Below are 12,862 nucleotides of genomic sequence, written 5' to 3'. Positions count from 1 at the left end.
AAAAAAAAACACCCATATTTCGTTATGCTAACCTTACACTATTCCTTTAATTTGAAAAAATTATACCGTTGGTACCTCTGTCGCAATATAAACAGTACCAAACATACCGTTGGTACCTCTGTCGCAATATAAACAGTACCAAACATGTGTTGTTCATTGGTTTGGTACTACTTTACTCAATGGTACCATATGCCTACGGAATAAGGGTGATCATAGACCATTCGACGAAATTATAACATGACCTTTGAAACTGTTAGTGTTGTTTGTCGTTCTTTATTGAAAACCTAATTACCATTATACAAATATTAAAAAAATACTTCATTTTAGCAATCATAGTCATTAAACCAAATCACACCGTTACATTACAATAACATAATCTAAAGGAGGATGACAAACACACCAAATCACACTTCATACTAGGGCATTTAAATAAAATTAAGCAAAACATAAGATGAAAAGAAAACAATCACACACCTAAAACTATGACATTGAAATAACAGAACGAAAATGGGTAGAGAATTCCAATTCCAAGACATTACATGGAACCACACTGAATCCTCCAATTGTAGTTTGCATTGTTCCCACTTTGGTCGAAATTATTGAAATCAATGTCACTTGGTACATTGAGCAGCGTTTCCCTAGGGTAGAAGAGATTTGATGCTTCCTTCCACAGGTCACAGACGCACTTATATTTAATCCTTGTGTAAGTGCCATTTGTTTCTTTGTACTCTAGGATCTCATAGTATCGAAAATTAACGGTACGTACTCTTTCGGAGAATCTGCAGTCGAAGTTGGGGCGGTAGTATTGATTGATCAGTTCCATGGCCCACTTCTTGCATGCGAACACTGAATTAGCCCTAGTTGGCCTGTCCATCTTAGACCATATGATACCCATTACATTCTCATCTCCTGCAACAATATCGACGCTCGTGGGCTGTTCATCACCGTGTTGGTCCGGTGCAACCACCGCATGGCCGTACTTTTCCGCGAGGTCGATCTCGAATTCTTGTATGAGATCTGGTTTGCGAGCAGTTTTTTGTTGTGCGACATGATCATAACGGTAATGGTGGTTAGGGCAGACGTTGGGGTATGCGTTTGGTGGAAATTCCATTTTGCAAATGAAATGCTTTGTTGTGAAGAGATGTGAAGAGAGAATGAAGTGTTTGAATATCTCCCTCATACTAAGTGTTATTTATAGAGGATTTGATGTAACGGTCACAAAACTGCCACCTCTTCGATTTTATATTATTTAGATAATCAACCGTCACAATATAGATAATCAACCGTCACAATATACTCACACTTACTGACGCCAACATTTACACTTAAGAGACCTTATATCTTCTTCAAACTTTATATCTTCTTCAAACTGCTGACCTTTGTTGTCAGTTGTGATATTCAATTCGCGCGATTTTCAACCTAATACGCTTTAATATTTCATTTCAGCTTTATTAAAGACCCCCAAAGAAATTACCAGACAGCGTCCCTTCGTTACACTAAATGTTGACGAAAAGATAGGATTGTCGAGTATTAAGTAGCCCGTAAGAAAATTATTCGTATTCGAGTACAAAGGCGTTTATCGAAAATTACAATAACATTACCCACAAATGGTAATTACACAATATGGTTCATTAAATACTTGCAAACACTTAACATACTTGCAATCACTTATCATAAGACACACTTACACACATCTGCAAAGCCTAATTTCATAAACAGAAAGACGCACTAACTTACACTGCGTCACACTAACTTACTATTAATATGTACTACTTATAATGCTTCACACCTTACTTTAGCAAACATACGGAATTGCGTTAACGAAGGTAATAATCAGTCTCACGGAGCAAGCGTAGGGGACTTGATACGCTCAATTCCTATATTAAGATCAATCACCCTTTGTTCTGCGTCGTCATATTGCTCAATGATTTCTTTCATATGTTCACAATGATCCCCATGACCACCGATACGCAGCGCCTGGTGTAGCGATGTAAAGAAATGACGTTGCATGGATTTGAGTCGATGTATATGTTCTTTGCAATTTCGTATCCCATTCTCCATTACCTTGTTCATTTCATCAACGCCTTGCTCCACATCGTCATACCTCTGTAGCAAATCTTTGAAAAGGGTCTCAGCCCGATTATTCCCTTCCCACCTCATTCTTATCATCGTTGATTTTATGCAGTCACGTTGAGTTATTTTCGCTTCCTTGATTTGTTGCACCTTTGCATTAATTTCTTCCATGGCACGTTCTTCCGCCGTGGGTCTATGAGGGACGCCAGACCATCTTGAGTTTGCGGACGATGCCATTTTATTATCGTATTTCTCCAATACATGCACTCTATAAACGTGAATGTGTTCTCCTATTTATAGAAGACGATCCCTGGCTCCGTCCTTATCCAAATAATGTGGAAATAAATAACTACCTTTATTATTATAATGAAACCTCCTTTCTATACGTAACTACCCAATTGGGGTATGGTCCGCAATTCCCGCCTACAAAACTTAAAAACTACCACGCCAAGTTTGTCATTGTCTTATCCCCATGAGGTACCATTCCCAAGGTTATGCAGTCTCAACCTCCTGAATACAGAGTCCCAAACAATCCACACTGTCAACGATTGTTTATTAACTAAACCTTTTGTATAACACATATATGTTTCATGTATTTATGGTCCAGGTGTGATACGGAGTATTTATAAGCGTGTATATAAATAAGTTTGTATTGTTTTGTTTGAGTACATACCGGTTTAAAAAGTATACGGGAATATATCATCGTATACCAAACCTAGGTAATTGGTAGTTTGGGGTTCCAAAGGTAAAGATTTGAAGTTCATTTACTAACTTACGTAAAAACGTTGGGAAATGTGAGTCACATTAATTACTTTCAACCACTGTAAGTAAAGGCTATCAACTACCTGTTCTAGTATAACTTCATTTCATCTTCTCCCTTTATACAAACTTATAGCCATAAGTGTTTTCCCCCTCACTCAAAAGCCAATTTCTCATTACTACCTTTTAGCATGAAGAAACTGAAGTCGATTTCGAGTAGGGTTGCGCAAAACCAGGTCTCTGGGACTTGCCAAAATTACCTTTCACATCCAAATTGCGTTTTTTATTTCAGTCCACCAAAATCAACAAACGTCCCTGAGTTGGACTACAACAACACCTCGTACTACGTCGACATGGAAGACTTAGAAATGCTTTTTCCGTTAGATGAAGCAATTAAGACGGACTTGAATTTTCAAGTTGATGCTGTCATGGACAAATTGCCGTACACCCATGAAAATTTCCGTTGTGCCATCATGGCAACAACTGAAGGGAATGCTGCTGCAGCTCACCGTCCTTTAATCAGAGACCAACCGCACATGCATTTGGGCTTCTGGAGGTTTCTCGACTGGTGCTCCAACCAACTGAGGGAACAACTTGACTGGAAGTTGTACCCAACGGAGCTTCTTGCAGTCGTTGACCCCGTCCCAGACATAGATGTCCAGGATCTTCCAATTTATAACATCCCCGCCTTCGACGCACACATTTTCATTGCATCCTACTCAGACACTATTCACATTATGAGGGCGGAGGATATTTTCTACAGCCTAAATGTCAGAGTTAGCCGGCGATTTTTTTGGGGCATGTCACGTGCCTACACAGACATTTCCGTTGAGGGACAAAAGAAATTCGAGGGGGTACCAAATACGATCCCACGCGGTTTGATTGTGTCAATATGGAACGCTAAGTCCATGACAAGGCCATCATTCAAGGCGACATTCTTGGAACTGTTTGCAACCCACCACCCGGCTCTGTTGATTGTCACTGAAGCCAGGATAAGCGACGAACACTGTCAGGAACTGATAACTACACTACCAGGAAAGTACGAGAGTGCAGTGTTCGATAACATAGATCAGTGTGGAGGGGTGGTTCTTATGTGGCGCGTTAATGATCTATTCGTATCTTACAAAGAAGATGATTCCACGGCAGAAAGCGGGTTGTTCAACTTCACATTTGAGGTAAAAAGCGTACAACACCCCTCTTTCTACATACTCTACTTAGATTAAATGCCCTTTGAAACGACATTGATGACCTTTACATGAAATTTGACCTAAATCTGAGAGTTTAGTACCGTAATAAGGTCGAAAAGGGTTCCATTCCCGTGCATGTAGTTGTACCTTTCTACTACTTTTCTTAATAACTTTTACGAATGTGGTACCAAACACAAACTACACTAGTATCATCTTTGCAATCCACCTTCATATTTCTGGACACTTTGACATTGTGCGATGGCCTCTCCAAATTAATGTTGTGGGTAGGTAGCTAAGTAAGTACAAGAGTATATAAGTTCAAATGAGGACGCACCCAATTATATTCAATACGTTTCCTAATTCGACGTCTACTATGTAACGCATACTTACAATTTTGTGTACAGCCGGTGGTTTACGTGTCAAGAAAGAAAAAAGTAGCCCGTACGTCGGAGTTGGGTCTATGAAGATGACAAGGATTGAGGGTGAGTCACCTACAACAATTATAAACAACTAGGGTTCTTACTATATTGGTTTGTATTCATAGTCGGCTATATTCTTATAATCAGTGTTGTGTAAGCTGAAGAATTAAATTCCTTAAGTGTTGTATTATGATATATAATGTTAGAATTTGTATTAAATTGAACAAGGTGTAGTTATTATTAATGCTAGAGTATCATGACAAATGTAATGTTAATAACATATTAATTGTGAACTCATATAAATTCACATAAAGTACGAATTGGCTATTTGGTACTACCGTGTTTACCAAATACCGATTACATAGTCCAAATTGGCTATTTGGTACTACCTTGTGTACCAAATACCGATTACATAGTCCAAATACAGTCCTAGGGCCTTACTGAAAACGACCAAAAAATACAAGCTTTTGGGAGAATTTTGCAAACCTCATAGGGCTAAAGTAATAACACTTTCAGAATAAAAAACATAAAGTTACCGAGGACACACCGATTACGTAATGTTTGTGTATCCCAAACCGCATCATTTGGTACCCATATTAGCGAAGTGTAGGTACCAATTAGCATCAAATTTCTTCACTTGCGTCGCTGTTAGAACTATCGTACTCATCAGCTGAGTCAGGGTGAAAGTACACCATGTCCTCGTCGTGATAATATATCTTAGAACTTCTCGAAGCGTAGGCCAGTTCCATCTGCTGATCGTAATGAGCAGGGTAGTTATGCGTAGAGTAAAAAGGGTTTTCAAGGAGTAAATCCAACTCACTCATCGTCTCCAACCCATTCAGATCTATCATTTCGTTCTTGAAATGGAGGTAGTTGTCTTCATCGTAAGAGAGGTAGTAAAAAAGATCCTCGTTTCCGAAATTCATCCACTCGAACGTGGTCTCCCTTTCTTTGAAACCCATGTATTTCCGACCAAGCACTAGTAGGCCGAATGGACCCGACTCTGTCTCATGTACCTGTAACCTGTAATTGACCTCATCCAACCACCCTTTCAAGGGCTTGAACATCTCAAAGAATTTGACAAGGTAGCGGTAGAAAAGATCATTTTCCATGCACTTAAGGATGATTTTTTTAAGTTTGTTCAGGTTAAAACTAAAAGCCATCTTATACGAATCTAGTAAGTAATATAAAAAACAGTACGCCTCTTTCCTGAAGCGTCTTGCACTAACTATCTTGAGAGGTGTGAGGTACGGCCATTTAGGGTTGAAGTCTATTCCACCTATGGCTTCATCCCCGTTCCTGGACACAGCTGCCAGAAGGTGGGGGAAGACAAGGTTGTCAGCCCTTTTACGTACCGTGTGGATCCCGACGACGTCCTTTACGTCGCGTTGGCCGGAATCAGCCATGACCTTTAACACTTCGTCACTATCCATTACCTTGGCCTTTCCCTTCTCCCTGGCTGTATACCTCCTAGTCCTCGGTGTTTCTTCCTGTTCAGCTGCCTTGCCTTTTCCATGACTGCAAATATATTTACACAAATGTACCATACCAAGCGATTTAGTACACACTCCGTATTAGTAAAGTACGATCGACATTAATAAACTAAAATAAATAGATGTCAATGGTGTAATATAAACATAAACACAACAAAAAAGCCGTATTTATCACATATTTGTCTTTAACAGAACAAGGTCATACATTAGCAGAAGTTACCTTTTATTTTCTTTCCGAGTAGGACCACCCGCCATGACTGGAAGTAGTTTCTTGTTAAATCTCTATAGAAAGTTGGATGCAAAATGAAATAAATCCTAGGAATGCCTCATTTTAATTATAGAAGTACAGGATAAGGAATGCAACAATGAATGATTACCTTTGCTGGTGGTTGGGGTTTAAGTCCAAGTACAACTTTAGTAAAGGGTAGTTGGCGTAACTAGAGTATATTAATGAAAAGACATAAAATAAACTTACTTGTGTAATGTACTATTCACAAAAAATACGAGGAAAAAATACAAGGTCAAAGTATCTGAATTTGTATTGTTTATGTATTATAAAATATTTAGGGGAAATGCAATAACTACAACGTACTTTAACACCAACGTCCGTAATTAAAGTTACCAGTTGCCCTATTTATCACTAACGACTGACTGACTTGAGGTCCTCCCCTACAATCAAACCCGAAGTCCCCCTATAATGTTAATCAAAGGAAGCCTAATGCCAAAATCACCAACCCAAAACGTTTTAAAACAATGTGTAAGCAATGAAACGTCCCCAACCAGGAACCTCCTATATCATCCTCGCGAAGCAATGTACTTCTCCCCGGCTGCGGGTATGCGATATGAGTTGGATATAAATCGGACCTTTTACTTTCAGACCTATGACGAGATCATAGGGGAAGAGGAGTGGAACCCCGTTGATAGGGACACTATCGTACGGGCAATATTTTCAAAAACATCGGACAGAGAAGAATTTCCCGGTAGGTTCATGGTAACGGAGAACAACCGTGTACTACCATTCCACCTCCCCACTCCCGAAGACTCGGGTGGTCGTATTCCAGCTGGTTTGTTAGCTTACATAGAGTGGGAAGCTAGGAGTAGGGCCGAGTTTGAGGCGTTTGAGGTAATCCCTTATAATTACTTACCTTTCATTGATCCCATTCCAGTACTACATATTGACCAAACACCGGTATACACTGTACCAATCAAAAAAACCCCTATATTTTTTGGTTCTTACACCGATGGACTTCATGTCATGAAAAACTCTAACTACATTCACTCAATTGACGTTGATGTCTTCTACCATGAAGGGAACCTGTATAAAAAGGGTTACCACCATATTCACCTGGGATCAACAGAACAATACGTCGGTCATACAACACCGACACTACTGGCAAAGGGAATGTTAGTGGTCATTTGGAATGCTAGAGGTGTAACCAGGCCTTCGTTCAAGGAACACTTCTATCGCATATTTTCCCAACTTACACCGTCCATTATCATCGTGACCGAGTCAAGAATAAATGAACCTCAACTACTGATTATCGCACAAACACTGCCTGGGACGTACCAACACGACTTATTCGGTCCCGAAGGACGAGCCGGGGGTGTTGTTATGTTCTGGTCTGTCAACCAAGTCCAGCCATCGATTACGTACCGGCATGATCCCGTTTGTCAAATGGGGGGAGCAAAACCTAAACACCTTGCGTCGTTACAATTTCACGTAAGTGTCTTCCGTTTTACATAGACATATAGTATGACATAAGGTTCCGAACGACGGTTTGGTACAGAAACAATAACTACATGGTGTACCAAACCATCCAGTTTCGGCCATGCATTTTCGATCCATATAAAACTGATTTGACCGAGAAAAACACGTATTTTGGGGTATTACAATACCAAACGAGGGCATATAAAACACCAAATGTTGGATAGTGTACAAATGGGGGTTACAATGGAGGAATGTATGTTTGTGGTTCAATGTAGCTCAATAATGTTTGATAAAACATATAACAATTTGTTCCTTTTATTCGTACGTAGGCTGTGATCCCTGGAACGACTTCCCGAGCAAAACGACGTCTATTGATGTGCTAAGCGTTGCAGACGGACAGATCCAATGAAAGGTAATATTAGATTTCCCTAATCAATATTAGATTTCCCTAATCCATAATAACTAAAAACAGTCCACCAATTAACGCGAACAAAACTTACGGGAATACGACAAACAGATGTAATTTACATACGAAAGATATTGATGAAATTGTCCAACTCTTAAAATACGCTTTTTATTGATTATTACGATCTTTTACAAAGGAAACGTCGATTTACTTTGGGAGGAGAAAATACACAAAAACTATAAGACAAACGACGAATAATTTATACAACATCCAAATGCTTGATTCAATCTTGTCGAGGCGGTGGAGGACGCGGTCCAGCCCAACATCAACAAGACGCGATGGCAGCATGTTTTCCTCTGTTATTAAATTGTGATCTTCAACCCACCGGAACCACCCACAAAATCGACATTTAAAATATAATTTGTGTGGATTTGTGGTTGTCTGTGAAATCCTTAGTTCAGTTATGCAAGTGATGCATGTTGGACAACTGATCGTCTCGCACCAGAGCATCTTCCGGCCATCTACGCATCCCACGTTTGCCGGCGGTGACCTTAGGGAATTAGAACTATGAGACATTAGCCGGCGTTATTTGATTTTAAATTATTTAACATGAGGTAGGATGTGGCCAACTTCTTGTGGCTTATATAGCTGTGGTGGTCAAAGTCAAAGATTCTTTGACAAGCTTCCAAAAATTTTGAAATGTTACTGAAGGAGGCGGGAAAATTCCCGCTCAATGTTTCAAAATTATTTTGGAATTCTCCTATTACTACGTTGTTTGGGATAGGCCATTTCGTACGTTTGGGAACTAAATGTAAAATTAGTTCTTAATGTAAAGTATTTGTTATTGGTTAATTAATCTCATTTGGGTGTAGGGTTGAAAATCTAACCAATTACAGATAAACCCTTAGTGGTGTTAAGAACCCGATAGTTGATTTCAAAAATCCATTCAATCCGATTACCTTAGATTTACCTAATCCATTTAGTTAGGAGGTAATTATCATTTTATAACCACATATGTATATAATTATGTAGTAATAGTCTTACTAAGTGTGTTGTACGGTTGTATGCGAACAGATCGTGGTCATCATGAAATCGTAAAATTTCCAGAAATTTCCATAAAATTTCCATAAATTTCCATTTTCGTATTTGCATAAATTATTAACACTTGATATTTTGAATATAAATATCAGGATAACATCATCGAACATCATAACATACGTAAATTAAGACAACCATGTAATCTTACATTGTTATATTGTTACGTAAACACATCTTATTCTAAGACGTGAGAATTTTCAATTTTAAACACATATTGTAAGACATAAACACATTATATTGTAAGACGTACACAACCTATTAATGAGGTACTAATACTAATAAAAGTTCACAAATGTAATCATTACATTTTTTTACTAATATTGGGTTTGGAGTCATTTCAAATATGAGTTAACAATGTTCGGACACCCTAGTGTCGATTAGGTCACGGCAAATTATAGACCTATAATATCCGACTTTTAACACATTCAAGTACCCTACACCCTTTACCTTCAAACATATCACTAACTTGTACATAACCCTAATTTCCGATTCTTAGTAGTCTACTGTTCCATACCGACAATATGAGTGTGCCAAACTACTTACGATAACGAATCCACATTTTCCTAAATTTCAATTCTTAGTGGTCTACTGTTACATACCGACAATATTAGTGTCCTACAAGTCATAGTAACTAACCCTAAAATCCAATTCTTAGTAGTATGTTGTTCCATACCGACAATGTTAGTGTCCCAAACTACTTATGATAACGAAACCACATTTGCCTAAAATCCAATTCTTAGTGGTCTACTGTTACATATACCGACAAAAAAAGTGCCCTATACAAGTCATAGTAACGACAACACATAACCCTAAAATCCGATTCTTAGTAGTCTGTTGTTCCTTACCGACAATATTAGTGTCCCAAACTACTGAATCAAACGAAAACATCACCAAAGTCGGAAAACTTGTGTTCAACATTCAACTATTGATTTCACTCAACAATAGGAACAATTATGCAGATAACGTTAATTTGCAGTAGTTTGCATTTACTGAAATAAGTACTCTGGAGCGGTGGTACCAAACGACGTAATAAATTTTAAACCCACCTAGGTTGTTAGGAATTTATTTCACTACGTTTTTTCACCGACAACTTTAGTGTAGTATTCACTTCCCTTTATAGTTGACAACCTCCTTCTAGTGGGGACTCCTCAAACCAACCCACTTGTTTCTCCTTCTACCTGTTCAAACCCTAATTGTTTCCAAATTCTCCACCGGCAAACCTGCCAAAAATGGACAAAGGCAAATCTATCCTTGTTTGTGATAGCAGCCGAACACTACTCTGCCACCCAAAAGCCATAATGTACTTCGACCAGCCAAAATCTTCAAACGGGCCTGAATTGAACTACAACACCACTTACTACTCCATCGACGTCGAAGACGCAGAAAATGGTCTCCGTGTGCCGCACGCAATCAAAACTGACCTGAATATCCATCTTTACTGTGCCGTTAGTAAGTTGCCTTACCACCCTGTTATGTTCCCTTGTTCTGTGATGGTCACCTGTGCAGGTAAAATCCTGCCTGCACACCACCCTTTAATTACGGACCACCCTAATATGCATCTTGGGTTTTGGGCTTACTTAGATTGGTGTTCCAACCGGCTTGCTGCACAAGGGTCGTGGTTGTTGTACCCGAACAACCTCCTCGCTGTGGTAGACCCTAGACCAGCTGTAGTTGTGGACGACCTCCCTGTGTACAATTTCCCTGAATCAAGGAGCCACGTTTTCATTGCATCCAACGCTCATGCTATTCATGTTATGAGTGTGGAACATACGTTTACTGGGGTGGAAATTACTGTTGTTCCAAGGTATTTTCAGACCAAACGACGGGCTTACACTGAGGTGTGTTTAGAGGGAAAGACTATGGTTGGGACGGCGATTTCCGCCTTCATACCACGAGGTACGGTGGTCGTTACATGGAACGCCCTATCCATGAGCAGACCCTCATTCAGAGCCACCTTCTTTGAGATGTTTGCAAGGCACCATCCATCACTCATGGTGGTTACTGAAGCCCGAATAAGTAACAACGACTGCAGGGAGCTAATTAGCAACTTACCAGGAGAATATCAATCCAAATGGTTTGAGAATCAATGCGGAGGGGTTGTCCTTATGTGGCGGGGAAACGACTTGTTACCAAATTACAATGAATCTGATTTGGGTTCGGCCAACCTCCTGTTTACTGTCTTATTTGAGGTACTTCATTTAATTTCTTATTTCGGTTCCCAACGCTTTGTTTTACACCGTCTGGTACTTCCATTAAGGTACCAAACAGGTATGCTTACTGCATTGGGTTGACTCCATAGTACCAAACAGGTGTACATAGTACTGCATTACAATGCATTCCGATAATTTATGGGTGAGTATGGTACCGTTATGGGGAGTATGGTACCGCTACCGCTGTTATTATGTCTCATACGAACTATATAATGTAGACAATTAGAAAACATTTTAGTTGATTGTAATGGTTTATTTGATTTATGCAGTCGGTGAAGCTCCAGAAGCAACCACTTGCGCGTAAACTGGAACTGTAAGCGCCGGAGTCTGGAGCTATTATACACAATTTTCCCCATCAGTGTGTGTGTAGTACTTATTATGTAGGGTTATACACAATTTTCCCCATCAGTGTGTGTATAGTACTTATGACGTAGGTTGTTTTGTACCTATAGTATAACAACTTAGTTAGGTACTAGCTTAACTACGGCGTAGTATTTATCGGCATAGTATTCATCACCATGACGTATTTAGTTATTAGGTTTGGGTAGATTTTTCTATCTACTTCTATGGCGTAATAGTAACAGGTAAGTTATTTGTTGTTGTTAAGACATTGAGGTGTATTTTATAGTTTCAACCTAGGCGGCGCTGCCTTCCATGTAATATTTTGCGGATGATGCTTTTCGTATTAGTAGTCTTATTCTTATTCTTCATACGTATTATTCGTCTTTATTTTTTAAAACAAAGTAACCGCAAAAACACTAACACAAAACCGCAAAAACAATAACACAAATACTGTTAAAAATAGCAAACACGAAGGGTACCAAATTACCGAATTATACATGGTTTAGTACATAGCAAACACGAAGTAATTCAGAGTTCTGTGTCAATTATGAAAATTCAGTTTACGAAAGTATCTAAAGTAACCTTATTTAAGTTACGACATCCTGTAAACCCCAAATTGGGTTACAAATTGAATCATATGGTTACAGAGGAATGCACATATGGTAACACGCCATAATTCAGACTTATTGGATGGAAGTCAATCAACTTCAAATAACGTACCACGAAGGTAGATTTATTGGGTGGATTTCACCATGGAAATCAATTCTAATTCTTCGTAAGGTCATGACAACCGAGCAGGTCTTGAGTGAATACTGGATTACCACTGGCGCCATGTGTAGAATGCGTTCCACACCCACCCTCATTGACTAATAAACCCGGATTGGACTGCAACAAGTGTTTAGTAGTTGGTTGATAACTACGATGATCCCCATGGGAGGTTTCGTTCACAACCTGGAAACTATGCCGGTGCTGGTTATGATTTGCAGGCATACAATGAGTCCCGGCCTCTTGATAATTTCCACCTCTGTTGCTGCTGTTACTGGTGAAGTAACGAATGGAACCAGCAGTCTGGGACATTTGCGACATCTGAGATATTTGCACTCCACTCAAGTTTTGCGACATTTGCACACCATTAATGTTCTGGGACATGTGTAAACCGGATCGGTT

The sequence above is a fragment of the Spinacia oleracea genome, chromosome 6 (assembly GCF_020520425.1).
Source record: "Spinacia oleracea cultivar Varoflay chromosome 6, BTI_SOV_V1, whole genome shotgun sequence".
Lineage (NCBI taxonomy): Eukaryota > Viridiplantae > Streptophyta > Magnoliopsida > Caryophyllales > Amaranthaceae > Spinacia > Spinacia oleracea.
This window is presented reverse-complemented; position numbering follows the sequence as displayed.